The 22,117-nt window shown below is 34.5% G+C and overlaps 1 long non-coding RNA gene and 2 pseudogenes across 2 annotated transcripts; all 3 read right to left on the bottom strand.

Annotated features, from left to right (window-relative positions):
• Window positions 1–11,988, bottom strand: part of LOC125188756 (tetrahydroberberine oxidase-like) — a 65,422-nt pseudogene extending 53,434 nt beyond the window's left edge.
• On the bottom strand, window positions 570–9,010 carry LOC125200619 (putative disease resistance protein RGA3; annotated as a pseudogene). The gene is made up of 3 exons (XR_016135534.1): window positions 3,824–9,010; window positions 1,140–1,273; window positions 570–824 (listed from the first exon to the last, which is right to left on the bottom strand). The product of XR_016135534.1 is annotated as a putative disease resistance protein RGA3 (transcript).
• A 1,725-nt stretch (window positions 11,989–13,713) lies between the features above and the next one.
• LOC125219355 (uncharacterized) lies at window positions 13,714–18,055 on the bottom strand. Its single transcript, XR_016135379.1, has 3 exons — window positions 14,697–18,055; window positions 14,474–14,566; window positions 13,714–13,843 (listed from the first exon to the last, which is right to left on the bottom strand). It is a non-coding gene; the product is annotated as an uncharacterized LOC125219355 (long non-coding RNA).
• Between the last annotated feature and the right edge of the window lie 4,062 nt (window positions 18,056–22,117).

The following is a 22,117-nucleotide window of genomic DNA, read 5'->3' as shown; positions in this document are numbered from 1 at the left end:
GCAGTTGACATGAATGAAGTGGTGGCAGCGGCAGATGAAGCAGACTCGAGGTCGAGTCTTTTTCAAGAGGGGGAGTATGATGCAGTTTCACCGTAGAAATCGGGCAAAAACTGGCGGTGTCAGATTGATTTGAAATTCGCACGGTACATGCGAAACGCAATTTGGGATCGAACTCATCGCGACTAAGTCGCGATGACGGACGATGGATTTTGGCCATCTGACATCGTTTAGGGGGCGAAAACTGCAATTTACTGTTTTTTTGGGCTTATTTTTAATTTTTAATTTTCTGTTTAATTTCCTTATGAACATTTAGGATTTTTTTAGACGCTTATAAATAGCGTTGCTTTTGTTTTGGGCCACGGTTGAATTTTGATAATAATATTTCGTTTTCATTGAAACTAAGGTTTCTTTGAATTTTTTCTCCGTTCAGTCAATTTCTCTATACGTTTTGCATCAATACTCTTGCTTGCTAATTGCCACACTAACCCCGTACACTTGCGGGTATCATTTGTGTTAAAATAAGTTGAGTCAGAATCCATCAGTAATTACAAGTGACAATAATCTAGTAGTAAGACAAAAGACCATGATATAACTACAAAACATAGGATCTTGTTTGATAAATTACAACAACAAAACCAATCCAAACATCTTAAAATACCTTACATTTTACAATTTTCATGCAACAAACAAGGATAAAATGAGTACAACCGTCAAAGTTTGTTGGTAAGCAAATTCGGACATTGCTCTAACACAAGTCTTTTGCTTCATCTTCTTCTGCCACCACTTTACGGCATGAGAAAGACACAACGCAAACATTTACAAACCTGTTGGGAAATTTAAATTTGCAATTCACAGTGTGAAGAGGTGGAGGAAAACATATGAAATAACATGACTAGAATTAGAGATTTTGTATTAAACAAATGTTATATATAGTATATATTTTTTGATAAATTAAATGCTCCAACCAAATAACGATGAGGAAGAGTTCAACAACACCACCACCACAACAAAGACACAACCTAGCTAAGTCCAACGAAAGTGCTACCGCATGACTACATATATCAATATATATGTCCACACTCTGCAATCTTATGAAAACAATCAAAGAATAGGGGATTGTTAGTGAAACTGAATCTTACCGTTGGGAATTTGAAGAATGATGACATCAAGTTGAAGAAAATTAATTGGCACACACTCCTCCACCTCCTCATTCTTTAGAAGCAACTCAAACTCAAACACGAACCTTTCCTTCTGCTTTCCACTTCATCACGATCTATATAAAACACAAAACAGATAGTGACAAAGTAGTGTTAGATTAGTCATTTTGGGATTAAGTGTGTGCAACTTAACTTTGTAAGTTGATCTACTGAATATACTAGCTCCAAACCAGTAGCAATTAAATCGAAACAATGCAAGTTGACAAGTTCATACATGTTCTTTGAGAATCAGAATTCTTGCAATAATCTTAGGCCATTCAGAACCATCCCTTAGATAACAGAAAGTTAAAGAACAAGTAAACAAGACCATGACACAATAGCAAATCACATTAAAATATAGGAGTATTAAAAAACTTAGTAGCTCACTACCTATAAGTTCATTTTTCATTAAAAATATCGATATACTTTATTAAAATGTAATTAAATTATGGTATTATGAGAAAACAATTTTGCACCTAAAAATAATAAACGTTTTAGCTATAATAAAAGTACTCCCTCCGTCCCATCTCATGTGATGGATTTCTTTTCGGCACGGGAATTAAGAAAATGATATGTATTGAATTAAAGTGGAGAGAGTAAAGTATGAGAGAAGAGTAAAGTATGAGAGAGGAAAAAGTAGGAGATAAAGAGAGAATAAAGTAAGGAAGAGAGAATAAAGTAAGAGATGGTTGAAGTTTTGTTTTTAGTTATAAAAGGAAATCAATCACTTGAGGTGGGACAACCCAAAATGAAAAGTTGATCACTTGAGGTGGGACGGAGGGAATACTAGATTATTTAAACAAACACTTAAACAACATTTTATTTGGAATTTTTCCAATCAGAACACAAAAAATCTGCATATTTATTTCTTCATAATCATAAACCTAAAGATCATTTCTAGCTAAATGAGTCCTAACTCCTAATCTCAATTTCGACTAAGAACTTACATCCAATTCCAAAATTAGTATCCAAAAGCAGCATCTACCACAAACCATAGAGATAGAAATGCATATTGTTAAATTTTTCATAAGAAAAAAGAAAAAAAATTGCATATTATCATCACGCCAAACTTTTATCACATGCTTTCTGAGTGGGAAAACATGGAAAAACATTATCACGTTAATACAACACGATATTATTATCATAAATTGGATGTGAAGGGTGGGAATAGAGCCGAGAAAAGTTATCCACCTAACAAAATATGTTAAAAGAGTGAAGAATATATACCATCCACTAATTTCCATTAAAGAGAACACACATATAATATAAACAAAAAACATAGATAAAATTAAGTAAATACTGACCAGGACAACCCGGTATAATAGAATAGATCATAAAACATGGTAGATATAAGACAAAGTCTAAAATTGGTGTCATAACTTTGCTCAAAAATACTTGTGGTTCTAATTTGATCCTAAAATTGATCTCGTTCCTTTGCACAAAAACCATATTTGGTCTTACACTTAGCTTTTGGTCCTAGACACTGTGTTTTAGTCAATAATTAACTATTTTGTCATAAATTAACAATCAAAACACATTGTCTAGAACCAAAAGCTAAAACACTTAATGAGGAGGAACAAAAAAATTTCTGAGCTAATTTATGAAATCCATTTTGGACTTTAGTCTAGTATCCAACTAAACAGAAATATCTTTTCAATGTAAATTGTGAAAAAATTACTCAACATATATTACATGTAATATCTCGGTGTGAGGAACTATTTTGGGATTAAGTATGCAACTTATCTAAATATTCAATTTTGTCCTATAACTTTAATGTTTTAAAGAAAATGTTCACCCTAAGGTAATTGCTAAAGAAATTCAACCGCGAGACATTTTAAACCGAACAAGATGTTATTTTTTTGCAATTACAATTAGGATGAGACATTTTAATTAAAATCCTAAAATAATGAGATAAAATTGGATATTTACATTGAAAAGACCGGCTCCAACCTAGTAGTACCGAAATCAAAACAACTCAATGTCATATTTTCTGTGAGACATAGAATGAGTAAGCTTTTAGTAGAGAGAATTTCTGAAAATTAGAACTTTGACAAAGGTGTAATTATATTTACCAGCTTTGGGATTGGAGGCATTAGTCATGATTATGGGGGTAGATCGTTTACAAAAATGTACATATGCAATTGTTCCTATAAATTAATAAAGTGAAGGTAATCTGGTGGTGACGAGGATATAGACATGCAACCGTTTATAAGAGGGATATTGGTTCTTAAAATCATAAACTTTGACCAAATTTTGGTATTCCCCACGTAATTTAAAATTGGTCTTAAATATCATAAATTTTACATTTTGTTTGTTATTTATAAGAGTAGGTCAATCAGTATATCCAACTAACTTATGTGCATTATTTATCCTACATGTCACAAACTTAAAAAGTGATAAAAAAAATTATAGATATATTTCACTCTTACCCTATAATATGTTTTTCAGCAAAGATATCTTGCTTGGGTTGGATTGGGAAATAACATACAGAATGTTAATTAGTTGTGATATTTAAGACCAATTTTAAAGTTTTTGTGGGAAATAACAAAATTTGGCTAAAGTTTAAGGTTTTAGGAACCAATATATGCCTTTATAAAATACAAACCAAGAAAGATATTCAAACTCACCGATCCGGCGTCCATCAATTCTGATATAGGGGATATGGGAAATGTTGGTCCATTGAGAATCAGCTGCATCACTTGCTTCTTCAATACATATTTCTGGGCATCCCTCAATACTTAAGGTGTCTAATTCAGTGAGGCGCCGCATTGCATCCGCAGAGGGTAGACGCCTTAACTTCTTACAATTTCGTATATACAACTGCCTTAGAGATGAGAAGTTCCCCAACCATTCAGATAACTCTACTATTCCAAAATTCTCCAAGGTTAAATAATAAAGAGAAGTGAGATGTTGAATTGATTCCGGCAGATTTTCCCAACTTTCCATCCCCTTCAATTGTAAGCGAATAAGTGAGCAGCATCCTTGCAATATGCCATTAACAGTCTCCATTAATCCCCCCACACTAACATCTATGTTTAACCATGCCAAGCTACTAAAAGGATGATGAATCTCAACAAAACAAGTCGTCGTGAACTGAGGAACACCAGTAATTGTCAAACGTGCTAGACGGGGGGATTTTGGGAGACGGGCAATTATTTCGGGTAGATTCTCTAGGCTACATAAATCCTCCAACCCCAAATTCTTGAGTGAGGATCCTATCATTTCACATGGAAGATACAGCAAAGCCTTGCATGCACTGATCTGCAAAGTTGTAAGGGATCTGAGACTTTCTTGTGATTGTTAACGCCAAGATCTCCTATCCGTTTCAGATTTGGGCAATCCGTTATGCGCAACTCTTTCAAAGAATTGAGGGTGCCTAGACCAGCTGGTATTTCTCTCAAATTGGAACACTGCTCTATAGTGAACTTTGAGAGATTGGGATTACTATAGAATAGCCAATCTGGGAGACTTTCTACATCATCTATTACATCTATCCAAAGCTCTGTTAACAACGTTAATTTCGCTTGAAATATATCTGCCAAAGGCTTATAGCTGCGATTACGAAAAATATTCAAACATTTGAGGGACGACCAGAAATGGGTAGGAAAACGCGTCAACACACCGCAATCCTCGATCGTCAAATGTTGAAGGTGAGGAAATACACTGACAGCACTTGCACCCACTGATTCTATTCCCTTCAACACTGTGAGCTTAGGCAAGGTTTTCAACACGAGCTCTTCTAGCACTGGGAAAACAGTACGTGTCTCATCATTCACTGATCCATAGAATGAAGAATTTATGGACTTCACATTCCTCAATTTGTACAACCGAAGACACTTGAGATTTAGCAACTGCCCAAACATTGGGATTTCTTCACATTCTGAGCAGTCGGAAAGTGTTATCTTAACCAACTTGGTAAGTGGTAGCCTAGAACCTTGACCTACATCATCAACTTCCATATTCCGAGTCCATGAAGGAAAGCTTCTGCCTCCAAATCCAGAAATCACCAAATTCTTCAGACGAGAGTGAGGTTGGAGGCCTTCCAGCACATTCTCATCATTTGTAGTTTCACCTTGTCTACCGATCTTCCATCCCAAATACAACTCCAATAATTTTGGCTTGTTAGATAGATTTGCTTTCTCAGCCTCTTCTTTGTTACGAACCATTTCAAGGTTATCAATTTGCAGTTTTCCTTTGAGACAATTCAAACTTCCGAGCTCTTCAATTTTGTAACCATTCTTGTCGCCCACCCTAAAAATTTTTAGGGTCCTGAGAGAAGTTAACAGACCAATCTCAGCAGACAACTCTACATTTTCCTCAATATAAAGATGCCTTAAGTTTCTCAAGTTCTTCAAAGTACTTGGAAGTTGCTTTAGACGATAACTACACGCTCTTAATGTCTGCAAGTGAAAAAGTTCACCAATCCAATCAGGAAGATATTCAATAGATGTTTGTTCAATATCAAGAACTCTCAAATGTATCAACTTCTTGATCTCATTTGACAACTCTTCAACTTCCCGACTTCCAAAAGTTAAAACATGAAGAGATTCGAAGTTTGAGAACATGTTTCCATTGATTTTATCCTTGAACAGTAATGTGCGTAAATATTTTGCATTATTTTTTAGAACAGCACTTGAATCATCTTTGAGAAACACGTACCGAACTCGGGTAATTTCATCTTCCCTAAAAGAACCTCTTAAAATAGAAGTTGCGAGATCATGCAGAAGATCATGCATCACACAACTTTCCACATTTCCATAAACATCTCTTTCTGCAATTTGCAGTAAAGAGTTGCGTAGAAGAACATTGATAAAATCTTCTCCCATTGCTTCCATTTCATTGCTTCCATCAGCTTCAAAAAATCCTTCGCCCATCCAATACTCAATCAGATTCTGTGTTTTAATTTTGTAACCTTTAGGAAAAATCGAACAATATGCAAAACACTTTTTGAGCGATGGTAGAGACAAATTATCAAAACTCAACTTCAATATCTGTGCGATCTCATTTTCATCACTGCGTGAAAGCCAATTCTGTTTGATCGAGTGCCATTTTTCTTCAGATTTACCATACAGTACCCCCACCAACTACGCTAGCAGCTAATGGCAAACCTTTACATTTTTCGGCAATCTTAATTACAGAGGCCTCAAATGCTGAAGGAACATTCCCTTTTCCAAAGGCTTTTTCTTTGATAATTGACCAACAATCTTCATTTGATAACATTTGCAACTCATGTGTATGGAGTGGTTTCATAATTGAAGCGACGTCCATACTTCTGGTGGTAATAACAATCGCATTACCTTTCATAGAACTAACACGCAACAAGGGATGAAAAAATTCTTCCCATGTGAGAACATGTTCATTCCAAATATCATCAAGAATAAGTAGATATGTTTTATCTTTTAAAACATCGTCAAGTTTTTCCAAAACATCTTCCTTATCCCCAATTTCGACTTGATCTGGAGAAGTCAATCTTTTGAGGATTTTGTTGAAAAGAATGAGTGGATCAAAATTTCGAGAACCATGCACCCAAATATGTATCCAAACAGATTCTTTTCTTTGAGAAGATGGAAGACTTTCCTAGTCAAAGTTGTCTTCCCAAATCCTCCCATTCCCACAATGGCAAGGATAGAAATAGGTTCATCAGTTGTGATACAAGCGGTAAGCTGTTCAACTATTTCTGACCTCATCTCATCTCTTCCAATAAAAACTGGATCAAGACTAAATGAGACCGTTTCACGAGCAACATCAGGCAAAGTGGGCACAGCAGCTGCAAGTCTCCCGACGAGGCCAAGTTCGGCAGCCCCTTTGTTAATGGAATCCAATTTGCCATTGATTCGTTGGATTCTAAGAGCCATACTTCGAGCACGTGAAATATGAAGACAGAGTGAGAATACCTTTTGTTTCATGGATTTGATGGAAATCATAGCCTTGCTTTGTTTGGAGAGTTGATGATATTTGATTTCATCCAAAACGTTGTCAGCATCGAACCCCATGTTTCCGAGATCCGTGAGCCACTTCTTGACAGCCTCACCGGAGACGGAGCTCATATCCGCATCTCTCAAGAATGTCTGGATCATCCCCAGAGTCCGAGTTAACTGTTCTGCTTCATTTCTGAAACCTCGAACAAGTGAGACCTGATCCCTGGAATACTCGATCAGGTTTTGAAATAGAACTTGAAGCATGGCGGCGGCGGCAACTTCTTCCATTCTTTGTGCTGAGAACTGTTTCAGAGAGAAGGGTTATGGTTTAGGAATGGAAATGAATAATTGAGGCAGAGATAACTAAGGTAAAGAAATGGATAAGATATGCAACTAAAGAGCTCCAGAGCCATTCATTCTAATATGCTTTCCTTTTTCTTTTTCTTGTATTTCAATTCTTGTAGTCGTGGTTTTACAATCAAATAAACATAATACCTCCATCTTTTAAAAATAACAACTATTTTCATATGACTCCAACTCTTCAAATTAAAAACCTTCTATATTAGCAAACTTTTTTCTCTAGTATCATTCTACAAACAATCATTTTTCTAAAGGACCTAGATAGTACTTACATATGATCACTATCATATGTAAGGATAGGTTTTCTACAAAAAATCACTTTCTCTAGTATCAGTAGAGATCAAATTTCAATCATTAGTTAAAAGATGAAAGGATAGGTTTTATAACACAAAAGTCATTTAAGATTGTTTTTTATCATAAAAAGGATTTGAATGCATATAAACTAAAAACGATTTACAAAATGACCTCCTTGTTATAAACGAAATCAATCTAAAAATAAACTAATTGATATCTAAAAATTATCTCCATATTTGAGGAGATAACTACTCAAAATTTGGTTCAATAAAAAACTGTTCAACCTTAACAGTGACTTGGATTATATAATATGAGTAGAAGATTAATATACTCTGTTACATAATTTTTTTTATTGTTTAGTTAGTATAGTAATATAGGAACAAAACAGTCTTTATTTATTAAACTTGTTTGTCTTGAGAATGGACTCGAGTTCATTTTTTAATGTTATTTATTTTTCTCTAGAAAAATCATATAGTAGTCCTCCCTTCGTCCCAGTTAAGTTTGAGACATAATTTTTGGGCACAGAGATTAAGAACTTGTTTTGAAAAGTAGGAGAGAGGAATTAAATAGGAAAGAAAAAGAGAGATTAAAGTACATAGTGGAATAAAGTAAGAGTAATCAGATGTTTTGTTTTGTTGTTAAAAAAAAGGAAATGACTCAACTTAGTTGGAACATTCCAAAGAGGAATAGGACTCAAAAGGAGTACTAAATTTCATTTTTATAGTAACACATGGTACATATTTAGTTGCCTTGCTTCTTCATTAATAGAGTTAATGTCAATAAAATTACCATGGAACAAAAATAAATTTTCAAAGTTTATACACTCTCCCTTCCTAGAAATAGAACCATTTTCATTTTTGAATTGTCCCATTAACAATAAAACATTAATAAACATTTCTTAAAATCCTAATAACATTATCTCTATTTTATTCACTCTCTTAAGCTACTTTCTTTTCAATAACTCACAAAACAACATGCATTGGGACGGAGGAAATACATAAGAGTATTTAACATCTCTCATAAAAAATTTATCATAAATGAATAAAGACTAATTTTGGAAGGTAGCTTAGAACTGAAAAAGAAAAACAGTAAATTATTTTGAAGGGGAGAGAGAAACTTATCTGGGTGAATGTGCTGCCAGAGGCTCTGGCAGCATTGGAGGGCGCCACGATGCTGAAATCGGCAGCGATGAATGCCTCGAGTTTCCGCAACGGACGGTAACGGAGGGGCAGTGTTGCGGTGAAGGCGAAGAAGACGAGAGTTTGGTGTCTGTTGATTTGGAAATTGTGAGAATAAATAAGAGAAAAGGGCTTTTTGGGCCTTGGGCTACTAATTTGTTTGATGGGGCCTGCTCTTGGGAATTATTTTACTTGGGCTGGGAATTTGATTTTGATGGACATCTACACCAATTAACTTTTTGTTGGGTCATGTATTTTATTTGGTATAAAGGGGGATTTCTTAAGTTGGGCCTATTAGTTGTTATGTGTTGCAACTAATGTTTAGCGGTGTTGGAGTTGTTTAGACCATCTCCAACCATACATCAAAAATAAGTTTTGGTGTAGAAATCTTTTTCAATCATACACCAAACTTAAATCCATTTTTGGTATTTTTTGTCAAATAACACCATATTTGGTGTTATTGCAAAAGTTTTGTGAGACAAAATCCCAAAAATGGTGTAAATCTTAAATTTGGTGTAATGGTTAGAGTAAAATTATTTTTTAGTATGACATATACTCAAAAATGGGTTTAAGTTTGGTGTAAATGATTGGAGATGACCTTAAATAAACGGGCCAACTGTTTACAGAGAATGTGGGCTGGAAATTTAAATGCTTGGACTAACATAATTAATTTTAACTCAGAGGTGATTAGCGCAAAAGTACGAATGTCGCGTTGGATGCATGCATTGTTTTAAATGAAAGTATTTTTTTTAAGTTTAATTTAATATGTTATGTTCTTTTAAAAGGGTAATTTTTGTGCACATCTTTTGAGGCGAACGAAAAGTTGAGTTGAGGAAGCAGCGAATAAGGTGGACTTTCTTTTTTAAAATGGAATATGTGCTACGTATGTTTTTGACTTGAAAAAGAAGGTAAAGTATGCTTGTCATGCCATGTGTGTTTTTGAAACTTGGTTTTACCATGTACGTTTAATTAAATTCGGGCCCTAGTGGAGCTAGAAACCCTACTCAGATTACTGTACACACCAGTACAGCAATCGGGCTTCTCTCAGCGATCCTGTAATATAAAGAACCAATGGTTGCGCCCAAGCACATGCCGTCTTTTCACCAACATCAACCGTTATGGCACTTAATCTGAACAAATCAATGATCAGAAACGAGACTTTTGATACATAAGATAGCCCCTCGTGGTCATGGTCCGGCCCCCACTTCAAGTTCTGATCCACATGCCCTTCTCTCTGGCACAGTATATGATTTGGTGGGATCTGGGATTCATGTTCTGGCATGGGGTGATGATCACTTGTGGTTTTGGAGTGGAATCCGAGGCGAATCTCAGATTCTGAAGGGAAAATTGCAAGATTAAGGATAGGAAGAGTTGATTGGGGTGTAGACATGGTTGGAAATGGAAGAGTAATTGTTGAATAGTTGGGAGAGATTGATAGAACCGTATTCTATCAGGATTGAGCTCACAATAATTTGTTTATTATTTCTCAATGCCTCAAAAAACTATTAATAGAATTCTATGACTTTATTTATAGAATTTTATGACTAATACTTTCTCTGTCTCATTAGAAATGAAACGTTTTTTTTTTTGGTTTGTCCCATTAAAAATGAAACGTTTTTAAAAATGGAAACAATACTCTTTCTGCTTTTTCTTCTGTCTTACTTTACTCTCTCTTCATTAACTCACAAAACAACACTACATAAAAACTTGTGCCGAAAAGCAAATGTTGCATATTTAATAGTATCTTGCGACTAAAGCAAGATAATTAAATAAAAGATTACAACTATGGAAAGGAATTGCAGGAAGATATGCAAAACATAACTAATTGGAGATGTAGTCATTGTATCTTGCGAGATAAGATCCCTTGCGTCTCTCGTTCCATGGACTGGTCCCAGTGACGAAGCCAGAAAACTTTTGTTGGGGGGTCCAAATACTTTTTATCGGCGACTAAATATCACAAGAATAAATTATTTATTTCATTTATTTAATGATGAAATTTTACAATATTTACTGGTTAATTTTCTATGAATCTTTAATAAGAGAAGTTTGATTAGTTTTCAATGAATCTTTAATAAGAACTCTTTAAGATGAAATTCAATGATGATTATAAATAAATGAATAAAGATTATAGTATTTTTTTAGACTAACGAGTAGATTTTAAAACTTAAAATTTATTAGTACTATAAAATATTTACATACTTAATGAGTATTATTGAAGTCTAAAACTATCTATTTTATCAACTATGCAAATATTTACTGTTTAAAATAATCAAATGTTGCAAAGTTAACTGACACAAATAATAAGCATTAAAATTAAAATTAAAATTAATCAGAGGATGTGGATGTGTGAAAGTAAGAATTGTATGATGATAAAATTGTAAGTAAAAAGGTTTTGCAAAGTGACCACCAATCACCATGGAAATTTATAAAATGAATAGAATATATAAATAGAAAAAAAAGAATATATAAATTGAAAACATGAATAGAAATTAACTTAAGTGGTGTGTATAAATAACAAGTGAAGAAAGTATATCAGTGCTCTGCACAAATAAAAAAAGCAATTGTGGTTCATGAGGTTCGAACACCACACCACAATGACCAACTGCGCTAGCACTGATTTTGTGTTGTAATAAAGCATATATATATAATAATAGGAACAATGGCTGGGGGGCCCAGTGGCCCCCAAGGCCCCAGTGTGGCTTCGTCGCTGACTGGTCCGGTTTGCATCGTGTGGACGTTGAGAATTTAGTTAAAAAATAATTAATATAGTCTTGAATACTGAAAATCCAACCTAATGGGTCATCTCCATTGAAGAGAGGTGCTTCGGTTCGAACACGGGTGGAGACAAATTCTCAAGTGGTGCGTGACGGCGGAGGCCTCCATGACCGAGTTGCTGCCCGGAGCCTCCTCGGTCAGCGATTGCTGCCCGATCTTTGCTGGTATGATAGATTGGGCTTGAGCATCGATTAGTTGATGTAATTCCATGAGCAACTCACCGATATGTTGGACAGTGTGTTGTTGTGATTCCCCGAGAAAAGACATGGTAACTCGAGAAGAATGAGAGAGATTGTGAGAGACATCTCGTGAAAGATTGGAGAAAACTCTGCTTTAAGTAAGTTTGTGACAGATTTTGGAGAGATAATCCATTAAAGTAAACAGGTCATGTTAGTGCAATTGTCAAATAAGAATCAAATTGGTTTGATGTTAAATCTAATTAAATAAAGTAAAGTGAGTTGCCATGTTCAAAGTCAAAAAATAATTCATTATGCATAGTAAAATTTGAAAATGATTTTCCAAATCTGTTATGTTTACAGTTTACAGCATACTAGCCACTGGATATCTACATAAATGGAGTAATATTAAAAATTAATTGTACAGTAAATAACTATTGTTCTCTCGTCTGCCATTAATTATTACAAGTTGACCAGACTCGAATTTTGAGAAATGTAAAATAAAGTGAGTGGAAAATTTAGTGGAATATAAGTCTTAATTCTATAAACTTATTTTTAGAATAAAATGTGAGAGAAATTAGTAAATAGAATGTATTGTCTATTACTAAAAGTTAGGACAAGTATTGATGGACCGATAAATTTATTTTTTGACAAGTAGTGATAAAAAAATTCTCGATCCCTCTCGATCAATATCCTTGCCAGAGGCAGCATGAAGAGCTGTCGTTGAGTAGGAAACTGAGAATTTCGGGAAGGGAAAAGCCTAGGAGAAGCTGTCGATCTAGAAAGGACGAGCATACACGAGAAGAGCCGAGACCAATGTTATTAGAAATGAAACACTCACCCCTTAAAAGGCCTTATAAGGGGGAGAATTATCCCCACTTATATAGATTAGATGAGATCTTCACCAAATCGACGTGGAACAGAATTTAGAGAATTCAACAAATATCAAAAATATTTTCGGCGATTTGATTGTCGAGATTTCCAAAGTGTTCGTTGTAATGACATATGCTACTTTAGATTCCACAGTTCCAAAAGTATGAAGGAAAGAAGGTGAGAAATCATTTAGTGGGCCTTATTAACCCAAACAATGGGCGTATTGGACATTCAGCCTAAGTGGGTTGTGTGTGGCTCATCTGATTTGGGTTGTCAATTAAATTGAGCATTATAAACATATGAATTGGGCTATATATGTATGAGTCCTACGTTGAACTTTAGGAAATTCTTGGAATAATGATTGATATTGAGAGACATAATCAATTGAGAAAGGAATCAAAGGCGATGATCATGAAAAATTGATTAAGCATGAGAGGAAACAATAATATAATTAATTAGAATATTATTTGTGGAAAATGCACTCACCTTATTAAAAAAAAAAATTATTAAAAATAGAAAGTGATTAAATTTTGTGGACGACCTAAAACGGAAAAAGGTGGACTATTGATCGTAGACGAAGAGAGTATTACTCTTATTTGTGGAAAATGCACTCACCTTATTGGGGACTACACAGGTGGGGACAAATTCTAAAGTGGTGCGTGACTGCGGAGGCCTCCATGACCGAGTTGTTGCCCGGAGCCTCCTCGGTCAGCGATTGCTGCCCGATCTTTGCTGGTATGATAGATTGGGCTTGAGCATCGATTAGTTGATGTAATTCCACAAGCAACTCACCGATATGTTGGACAGTATGTTGTTGTGATTCCCCTAGAAAAGACATGGTAACTCGAGAGAGATTGTGAGAGAATGGAATTGAGCGTGAGTTTGTGAAAGATTGGAGAAAACTCTGCTTACATAACTAATAACAGTGGTTGATTGTCCATTACCTTCATCTTCCTCTTGTTCAATGTCAATAATCATATCCTCATGGTTTGAATGTGTGACTGTGTTTGACTCTTCTTGATGTATGTTTCTATTATAAATTCTTCTGCCTAATGTAGTCTTAGTAGTAAAATCTGCATATCATTATAAAATATTATGTTCAAATAAGTAAAATTATTTTCATGTACAAAAGTAAGTCCATAGAGAAACTTAACACACAAAGAGGAGAGACGCGATAAATGCAAGCTCCTTTGGCAAAAAATAATGAAAATGAAGAAAATCATACAACATACAGATCACCCTATCCATTTGACACAAGGCTAATAGCCCGAGAAGCATCAACGATAAATTCAGTAATCAGACACTAAATGCCTATTTTATATCCTTACTGATATATTACAATAGACAAAAGGCTGAATCAGCAGTGGAAAAACAATGCACAAAACGATCAAAGATAAATCTCCATGCTACATTTCACATTCAAAGTAAGAAAAAGATCAGATTATGCACGCTAGTAATATAAAACTAGCAAATATATATATAAAAAAAATAACACATCTTAAACAAAACACCCACAACATGAATCCCTCTCTTTTTAACTAAACACATTCAAGAAAATGAACATCCAAAATACAAAACCCACCTATCTACAAACAGCAGTGTAATGTGTAAATAACCCAATTTGGAAAAGAATATCATACACCAAAATTCAAATAAAACCCTCTGTTGAGCATGAGCATGTTCTATCCAATTGTCTTTTTTACCTTCAGGATTTGTCAATCTTTGATGTGATATATTTGGTTCGTCTTGTAAACGAACATTTTTTTTACGTTGCCTTCGTCCTTTAGAAGCCATAACTGCATACATTAGAGTAATAAAATAAGTATAGACTGTTGGAATAATTGAATGAACAATTACATAAAACTCTCTATGATGATTAACTGAGAACGACAGAGAAGGAGTATAAACTGTAGAGCGGAAGCGTACCTTGATCCATAACGAATTGAACGGCGGAATTGCTTTGCAGCGGCTATGGATCTTCCAAACGATCAGAGACATTCTTTGCAATAGTCTGCCGAGAGAATACAGAGATATCGAATGTTCTTCTGACGTCTGGGGACCATAACCCTAGCTTATATTTATATTAAATATAAACCCTTTTATTTTCTATTCGGTCTCTCATCAAATAGAAAATCACTTTATGGTATCTACACTTATTTCCATAACAATTAAATACACTTTAGCCCAAACTTTAATCTTTATTGGATCACTTTAATTGGGCAACTGAAAGATAGCCATACACATTAAATTAGTCATGTGGAAGCCCAAATTTCTAACAATCTCCCACTTGGGCAACACATGACACCAAATAAATGTGTACAAACTGAATGAGCGCTCAAAATGCTATCACATAGTGTATTTCCGAACAATCTTATTATCAACCATATCGACATAGGACTAAAGGGACAGTCACCATATTTTTTCATGATTAAACCCATCAGTAATCACATATGCAAATATAATCAACAACAGATCAATTATGGAGTGTAGCATGGAAATTTCATGCAAGGTGATCATACATGCCTATTTCCAACTGGTCCTCCCAAAGTGAGATCAAACCAAAAATAATGAACAAAACATAATACTTTATTTCTGTAGAGAATAACATGAGTTTTATAACTACATGTTCAAAACACAATATAGAGCAATAACCAAAACTACTCCCACTGAACGGAAGTGACCTTAAACAACATAACACCCATTTGGGCTACATGCCCATGAAAGACCTTGGGTGATAGTCCCTTAATGATTGGATTGTAATCATCAAATCCATTCCCTTATGCTCTATATGTATTTGTCCATTCCAAACCTTTTATTTAACAACCAGGTAGCTCCTGTTGTTTTAGAATATAATACTGCAGAGTTATTGTCACAACATAACTTAAGTGGTCTTTCAATACCTTACAATATGCAGCCTAGTGACAAAATTTCACAGTCATATTCATTAACTAGATGCCCAAAAACAAGTTACAAATTCTGTCGTCATGGCAGAAGTAGCTATGAGTGTTTGCTCAGCACTTTTCCACGAAATGGCTCTACAGCCAACAAACACACGTAAACAAAAAAGGATCCTTTACTGTATTAGCATCTAACAAAATCAGGATCAAAATGCCTAATGATCTCTCCAAATGACCTGATTTTCTGTATGCGAGCATGTAATGCTTAGTTCTCTATAAATATCTCATAACCCGTTTTGCTGCTTCCTAATGATCCATATCGGGTTATTGAAATATCTACCCAACATATAAACAATTAAAACCAAATTGGGTCTAATACACACTTGAGCACACATTAGGCTCCCAATCATCGAAGCACAGGGAACCTTCTGCATTTTCTAAATCTCAAGATTTATCTTAGGGCACTGAAGGAGACTAGGTTTGTCTCCTTTAGTCATAGGGGTATTTCTTTACTTGCAATTATGTGAAGCTAAAAGAAGAAATAACTCTTAAAGATATGTGAAGGAGTATGATTTATCATTCTTCCTTGTCGCATTAGCTTTAGGGAGAGGCATTAAAGACTGTAGCATATATTCTCACTTTGGTGTTCCAGAAAAATTTAGGGGTTTTAAATTTTATGATCCCACAAAAGGAACTAATTTTTGGGACGGGAAATATAGTATTCCTTGAGGATGTTGAGTTTGGGGGGAAGAATGTGTTAGGGAACATTACTTTTGAGGAGGAGTCTGTATAGACACCTACTACTGCTTCTGACAATGATCAGGTATCAATTACTATACATTGAAGAAGAAGCATATTAAGAACCTCAAGATGATATTGTTGTAAACATTCAATCTCATGCGGATGATATCATTTAAAGTCAATCTGAACAACCTCAACTAAGACTCTCGTCAATGGTACCACAAATTTTATGAAGTAGTTCTTTCGTTTGGATTCAGAAAGAACGCTATTGATGGTTGTGTGTATCACAAGTTCAGTGGGAACAAATGCATCTTTTTTTGTATTTGGAATCGAAAGAAATAATTTTCGATAAGGATATGTTGCACTAACACCAAGAATTTTTTCTCGGAGAAATTTGAGATGAAAGATCTTGGGGAAACCTCTTTTGTATTTGGAATCGAAAGAAATAATTTTCGATTGTCACAAAAGGGATATAGTGAAAGGGTGCCTAAAGTATTTGAGATGCATAATTGCAAGTAAAGAAATACCCCTATGACTAAAGGAGACAAACCTAGTCTCCTTCAGTGCCCTAAGATAAATCTTGAGATTTAGAAAATGCAGAAGGTTCCATGTGCTTCGATGATTGGGAGCCTAATGTGTGCTCAAGTGTGTATTAGACCCAATTTGGTTTTAATTGTTTATATGTTGGGTAGATATTTCAATAACCCGATATGGATCATTAGGAAGCAGCAAAACGGGTTATGAGATATTTATAGAGAACTAAGCATTACATGCTCGCATACAGAAAATCAGGTCATTTGGAGAGATCATTAGGCATTTTGATCCTGATTTTGTTAGATGCTAATACAGTAAAGGATCCTTTTTTCTCAATTCTCAGAGAATCATCAATAGAGTGGCTCTGATACCACTTGTTGGAATAATTGAATGAACAATTACATAAAGCTCTTTATGATGATTAACCGAGAACGACAGAGAATGAGTATAAACTGTAGAGCGGAAGCGTACCTTGATCCATAACGAATTGAACGGCGGAATTGCTTTGCAGCGGCTATGGATCTTCCAAACGATCAGAGACATTCTTTGCAATAGTCTGCCGAGAGAATACAGAGATATCGAATGTTCTTCTGACGTCTGGGGACCATAACCCTAGCTTATATTTATATTAAATACAAACCCTTTTATTTTCTATTCGGTCTCTAATCAAATAGAAAATCACTTTATGGTATCTACACTTATTTCCATAACAATTAAATACACTTTAGCCCAAACTTTAATCTTTATTGGATCACTTTAATTGGGCAACTGAAAGATAGCCATACACATTAAATTAGTCATGTGGAAGCCCAAATTTCTAACATAGACAACTTTTAGGATTGAACGATTAGAATACTGAAATGAAATGGAAGACTATAGTATGTCGCCTTATTTAGTCTCTACAAATTTCATATACGAATTGAAAGATTCAAAAATTCAATTACACAACAAAATGTCGAAAATTAAAAAGAAGCATTATAACAATCTGTAAATAGGACAAGGAAGATAAAAATACCAGAATACTCCTCACCTTTGCTGAGTAATCTGAAGCTTCTTCTGTATTTTTTCCGTCAAGAAGGTGTAGAGACTCTTGTGAGAGAGATAGGGTTTAGTTCTAGTAGGCGTCATAAAATACTGATTAAGTACCGCCACTATTTCTAATTCCTATGAAATACTATTTTAGTGGGAAAATTGCCGCCTCTATTTTTAATTATTTATGCACTTTTTAAACTTTCTATTCTTTCAACAAATTAGTGCTTAAATGTACTAGCATAATATTTGACGGATTGCCACTTTCTAATTCCCATGTAATATTTTAGTGGGAAAATTGCCGCCACTTTTTAAATTTTTTACTCTTTCAACGAATTGCCACTATTTCTAATTCATATCTATTATTTTAGTGGAAAATTGCCGCCGCTATTTTTAATTGTTTCATGCACTTTTTTTATTTTATATTCTTTCATCAAATTAGTGCTTCGATGTACTATTATAATAATTGACTAATGTACATATTATTATTGTCATTACTAATTTATAATTACATAAACTTTGATTCGGTCTTTGTCAATTATCTTTTGAATAATTTGTTTAATTACTTTCTTCATTAAGTAAAGTTCATTAGCAATTTGAAATATTCTTTTTAGAGTCATGTCTAAGTATTTGCCTTTAACAACTTCCTGTGAGTTAAAATAGGAGCAAATCACCATTGTTGTACTTAATAGAAGTGAGTATAGGACTGTGAGTGTAGGACTGTTGAACTGACATTTAACTATAGTGTGACATAAGTGTATGATATAAATGTGAAGAAACGTCAATGTATTGTTTGAGTATCTATCCTCACAGTTTTAATAAAATGTGACTAATTTAATGTAATAACAGGCCATTTTTGTAGTAGTATACCATCAATAATCCAACATCAACACTCCATAACCCATATAACTACATTTCCTCGACCTATTCAAAAGTAGGGGGAGAGAACCGATAATGGAGGAAAAAGAAAACAAGAGCCGACACTCAGCTATGCATAGCTGTCCAGTTGTCGTTGCTTGCTTGTCAGTGGTGACTCGACAGCTACGCAATGCCGCACAAAGTGTCTGGTAAAAAATATTTTGTGCAATTTTTTTGAGAATGAGAATGGAGAGTGATTGGTATGAATCTGGAGAGTGTCTGGTAAAAAATATTTTGTTGAGATTTGAGGTATTTATATATAGAAGGGGATGATATTTGGAGTAAAAAAATATGAAAAAACATTTTAAAAATGGGAAAAAAACCTTAATATTTGGGGAATTGTGAAAAAACTTTTTTTTTTATTATTTTTTATTTAAAAAAAATTAATATTAAATCGGTTATAATTGACGCCCTCTCGCTGGCTGACAAGTGGGTGTCATGCTCATTCCTGGATGCGTCACGTCTCCTCAGCCGTGGTGCGGTTCCAGCCAGCGAGGCTTTCCTGCACGGAATGGCCATTCCAGCAAGCCACCTCCAACGCCCGTGCCGATGCATTTCGTCCCGTCGGGACGACAGTGCTCTAAGTCCTACAAAATTAAAATAGTGAAGAAGGACCTCGTAGGAAATTATATAAGTTCGCTATACTTTTTCCTTTTAGGAATGTGTGCGTACAAACTTAATAATTTAGGGATCATTCATGAAGTTCATTCAAGATACAAAACAAATTTTAATAATCAATAATGTTAAAAAAAATACTCTTTTGTCCCATTTTAAGGGATATGTTTCTATCGTGCCCAAGATTTAAGAAGAAATGATTTCTTAGTAACTTTATGGAGAGAAAATAAAGTATAAATAAAAATGAAATAGATGAATGAAGAAATAGTAAAATAAAATAAAAAATAATTAAAGATTAAAATTGTTTATTTTTATTAAGAAAAAATCACTCAACTAAATTGAGACAACCAAGAAAAGAATGACTCAACTAAATTGAGACAACCAAGAAAAGAATGACTAAACTATAATGGGGCGGTCATTACAAAAGAAGCCAACCTTGCGAATTTCCCTTACAATTTCTTTTTATTTGTTTCATCCGTAGTGAATCACATGCAATGGCGGAATGCTTTGTTCGTCTCAGAAAAATTCGCAGAATCGACAACTGTTTTCACCCTAACCAGTCGATCAAAATTTCCCTTAAAATATCTCTTCCCCCAAACGCTCGCCTACGCATAGCTCGTGTTTCCCACAACGTTGTTGACTCCAAGGTTGAGACCTCTGTAGTTAAAATACGACAGTCTAGGACACTTGGAGACGAAAGGAGTCAAGTATTTGTTGAACCTCCTACTCCAACTTATGTACTTAACTGACTTCTGAGCATCATCTTCTAACCAATTCACTAAATGTTGAATTTTGTACAAAATGCCCGCCCGGTGAGGAAACGGAATGGCGGATTCAGAAATCTCCGCCATTCTTCCAACGTACAGAACAAGGACGAGCAACGCGCCCGCGGCTTCTGCTGCCCGAAACTGCCTGCACATGCTTTGCAGCCCATGTTTGGGAATTGGTTTTTGAACATAATTTGATTTCCCTTTGAAGTAAGCTGGGTGTAGTTCTGTTGAGCAACACCTCCTTTGGAGAACTCAGCCAAAGTGGGCTGTGTGTGGCCCATCTAATTTGGGTTGTCAATTAAATTGGAACATTCAAAACATATAAATTGGGTTATTAGACAGTTGTCCATTCTTTATGAACTTTCAATGAGAAGTAAAACTCTAAAATTTATCAAATTGAAAATTATTGATATGTAGTCCTAGGTTGAACTTAAAGGGGATTCTTGGAATAATGATTAATATCGAGAGATACAATCAATTGTGAAAGGAATCAAGGCGATGATCATGGGAGATAATCAATACTAATGAGGTTATCGAGATTTAGATGATACTGTATTCTTTCGTCCGCAATTACGAGTCTCAATTTAGTATTTTGGTTAGCCCCATGATTAAAAATCTTAATTTATTTTTATAATAAACGGTAAATAAGTTTCATATTCCACTAACTAATTACGCTTGCATTTTGTTATAATATTAATACAAATATATGGAGCATGTCAAAATAATAAAAACATATATAAATATAAAACTGTATTCTATGTATGGAGTTTGTAATAAGGAAAGTGATATATTTTATAGATGATAAAAAAAAATTATGATAAAAACGAAAGGGGGTAATTATCAACGTAGGCTGTAGATATTAATAACTGGGCCTAATTTTGACATCGAATATGGGCCTGAGAGTTGATGGACCGATTCAAGTTATTGGGCCAAATTATGAATTCCATCAATATGCATATGTTTGTTGATCCAATTAGGGGTGGGAATATGGGTATACGTGGATACCCGATCCGAAAAAATCGGGTACCCAAATCCGAAAATCATCTAAATGTCTATCCAAAATCCGACCCGATATATTTTCGGGTACTCCAATACCCGCCCCGGGTATCCATACCCGATGTATCGGGTACCTAAATACCCGACTCTTTACATGTATTAATAAGTAATACTAACTAATAAAAAAAAAATCAAATTTTATATATTAATATAAATATAGAAATATTTAAATTGACTAATATCATTAAGTTGCATTTCTTTTGTAGTACTCCGTATAAAACTATATAAAAAAATGGGTCATTTTTATTTTAAAGTATATGATTATATTTATGGGGATTGGTTATGCAAAATAATAAAAGTTATGCATTTAATTAAATAGTTGAAACAACCAATAATATAATTCAAAAGTCAAAATAATTAACTAAAATATAAAAACCGCATGAGTTGGTTATGCAATATGTAAAACTTGAGAGTTTGGATAAGCCGTGACCTAGAGTAAGAGAGATAGACTTATTTACATAAGTTTAGAGAAATTTAACCTAATAAGTTGTAATGCCTAGCTCTTGAAGCCCAAAATAGTTAAACCTAATTTAAAAATTGCTTTAAATAATAAATTGGATATTCGGGTAATATCCAATACCCATTCGGGTTACCCAATACCCGCTTTATCTTAAATTTCAATACTCAATCCCATACCCAATGCCATAAAATTGGATATTGGGTATCCAACGGCGGATATCGAGTCGGGTACGGATAAACCCAATACCCGATATCCATAATCCCACCCCTAGATCGAATCAATGTTGTACAAACTCCGTCCACCACGGCATATCATTAATGGAAAATT

The sequence above is a fragment of the Salvia hispanica genome, chromosome 2 (genome assembly GCF_029641045.1).
Source record: "Salvia hispanica isolate PSC_SH4W2 chromosome 2, Shi_PSC_v1, whole genome shotgun sequence".
Lineage (NCBI taxonomy): Eukaryota > Viridiplantae > Streptophyta > Magnoliopsida > Lamiales > Lamiaceae > Salvia > Salvia hispanica.
The sequence above is the reverse complement of the archived record's forward strand: the minus strand, read 5'-3'. Positions and strand labels throughout refer to the sequence as shown.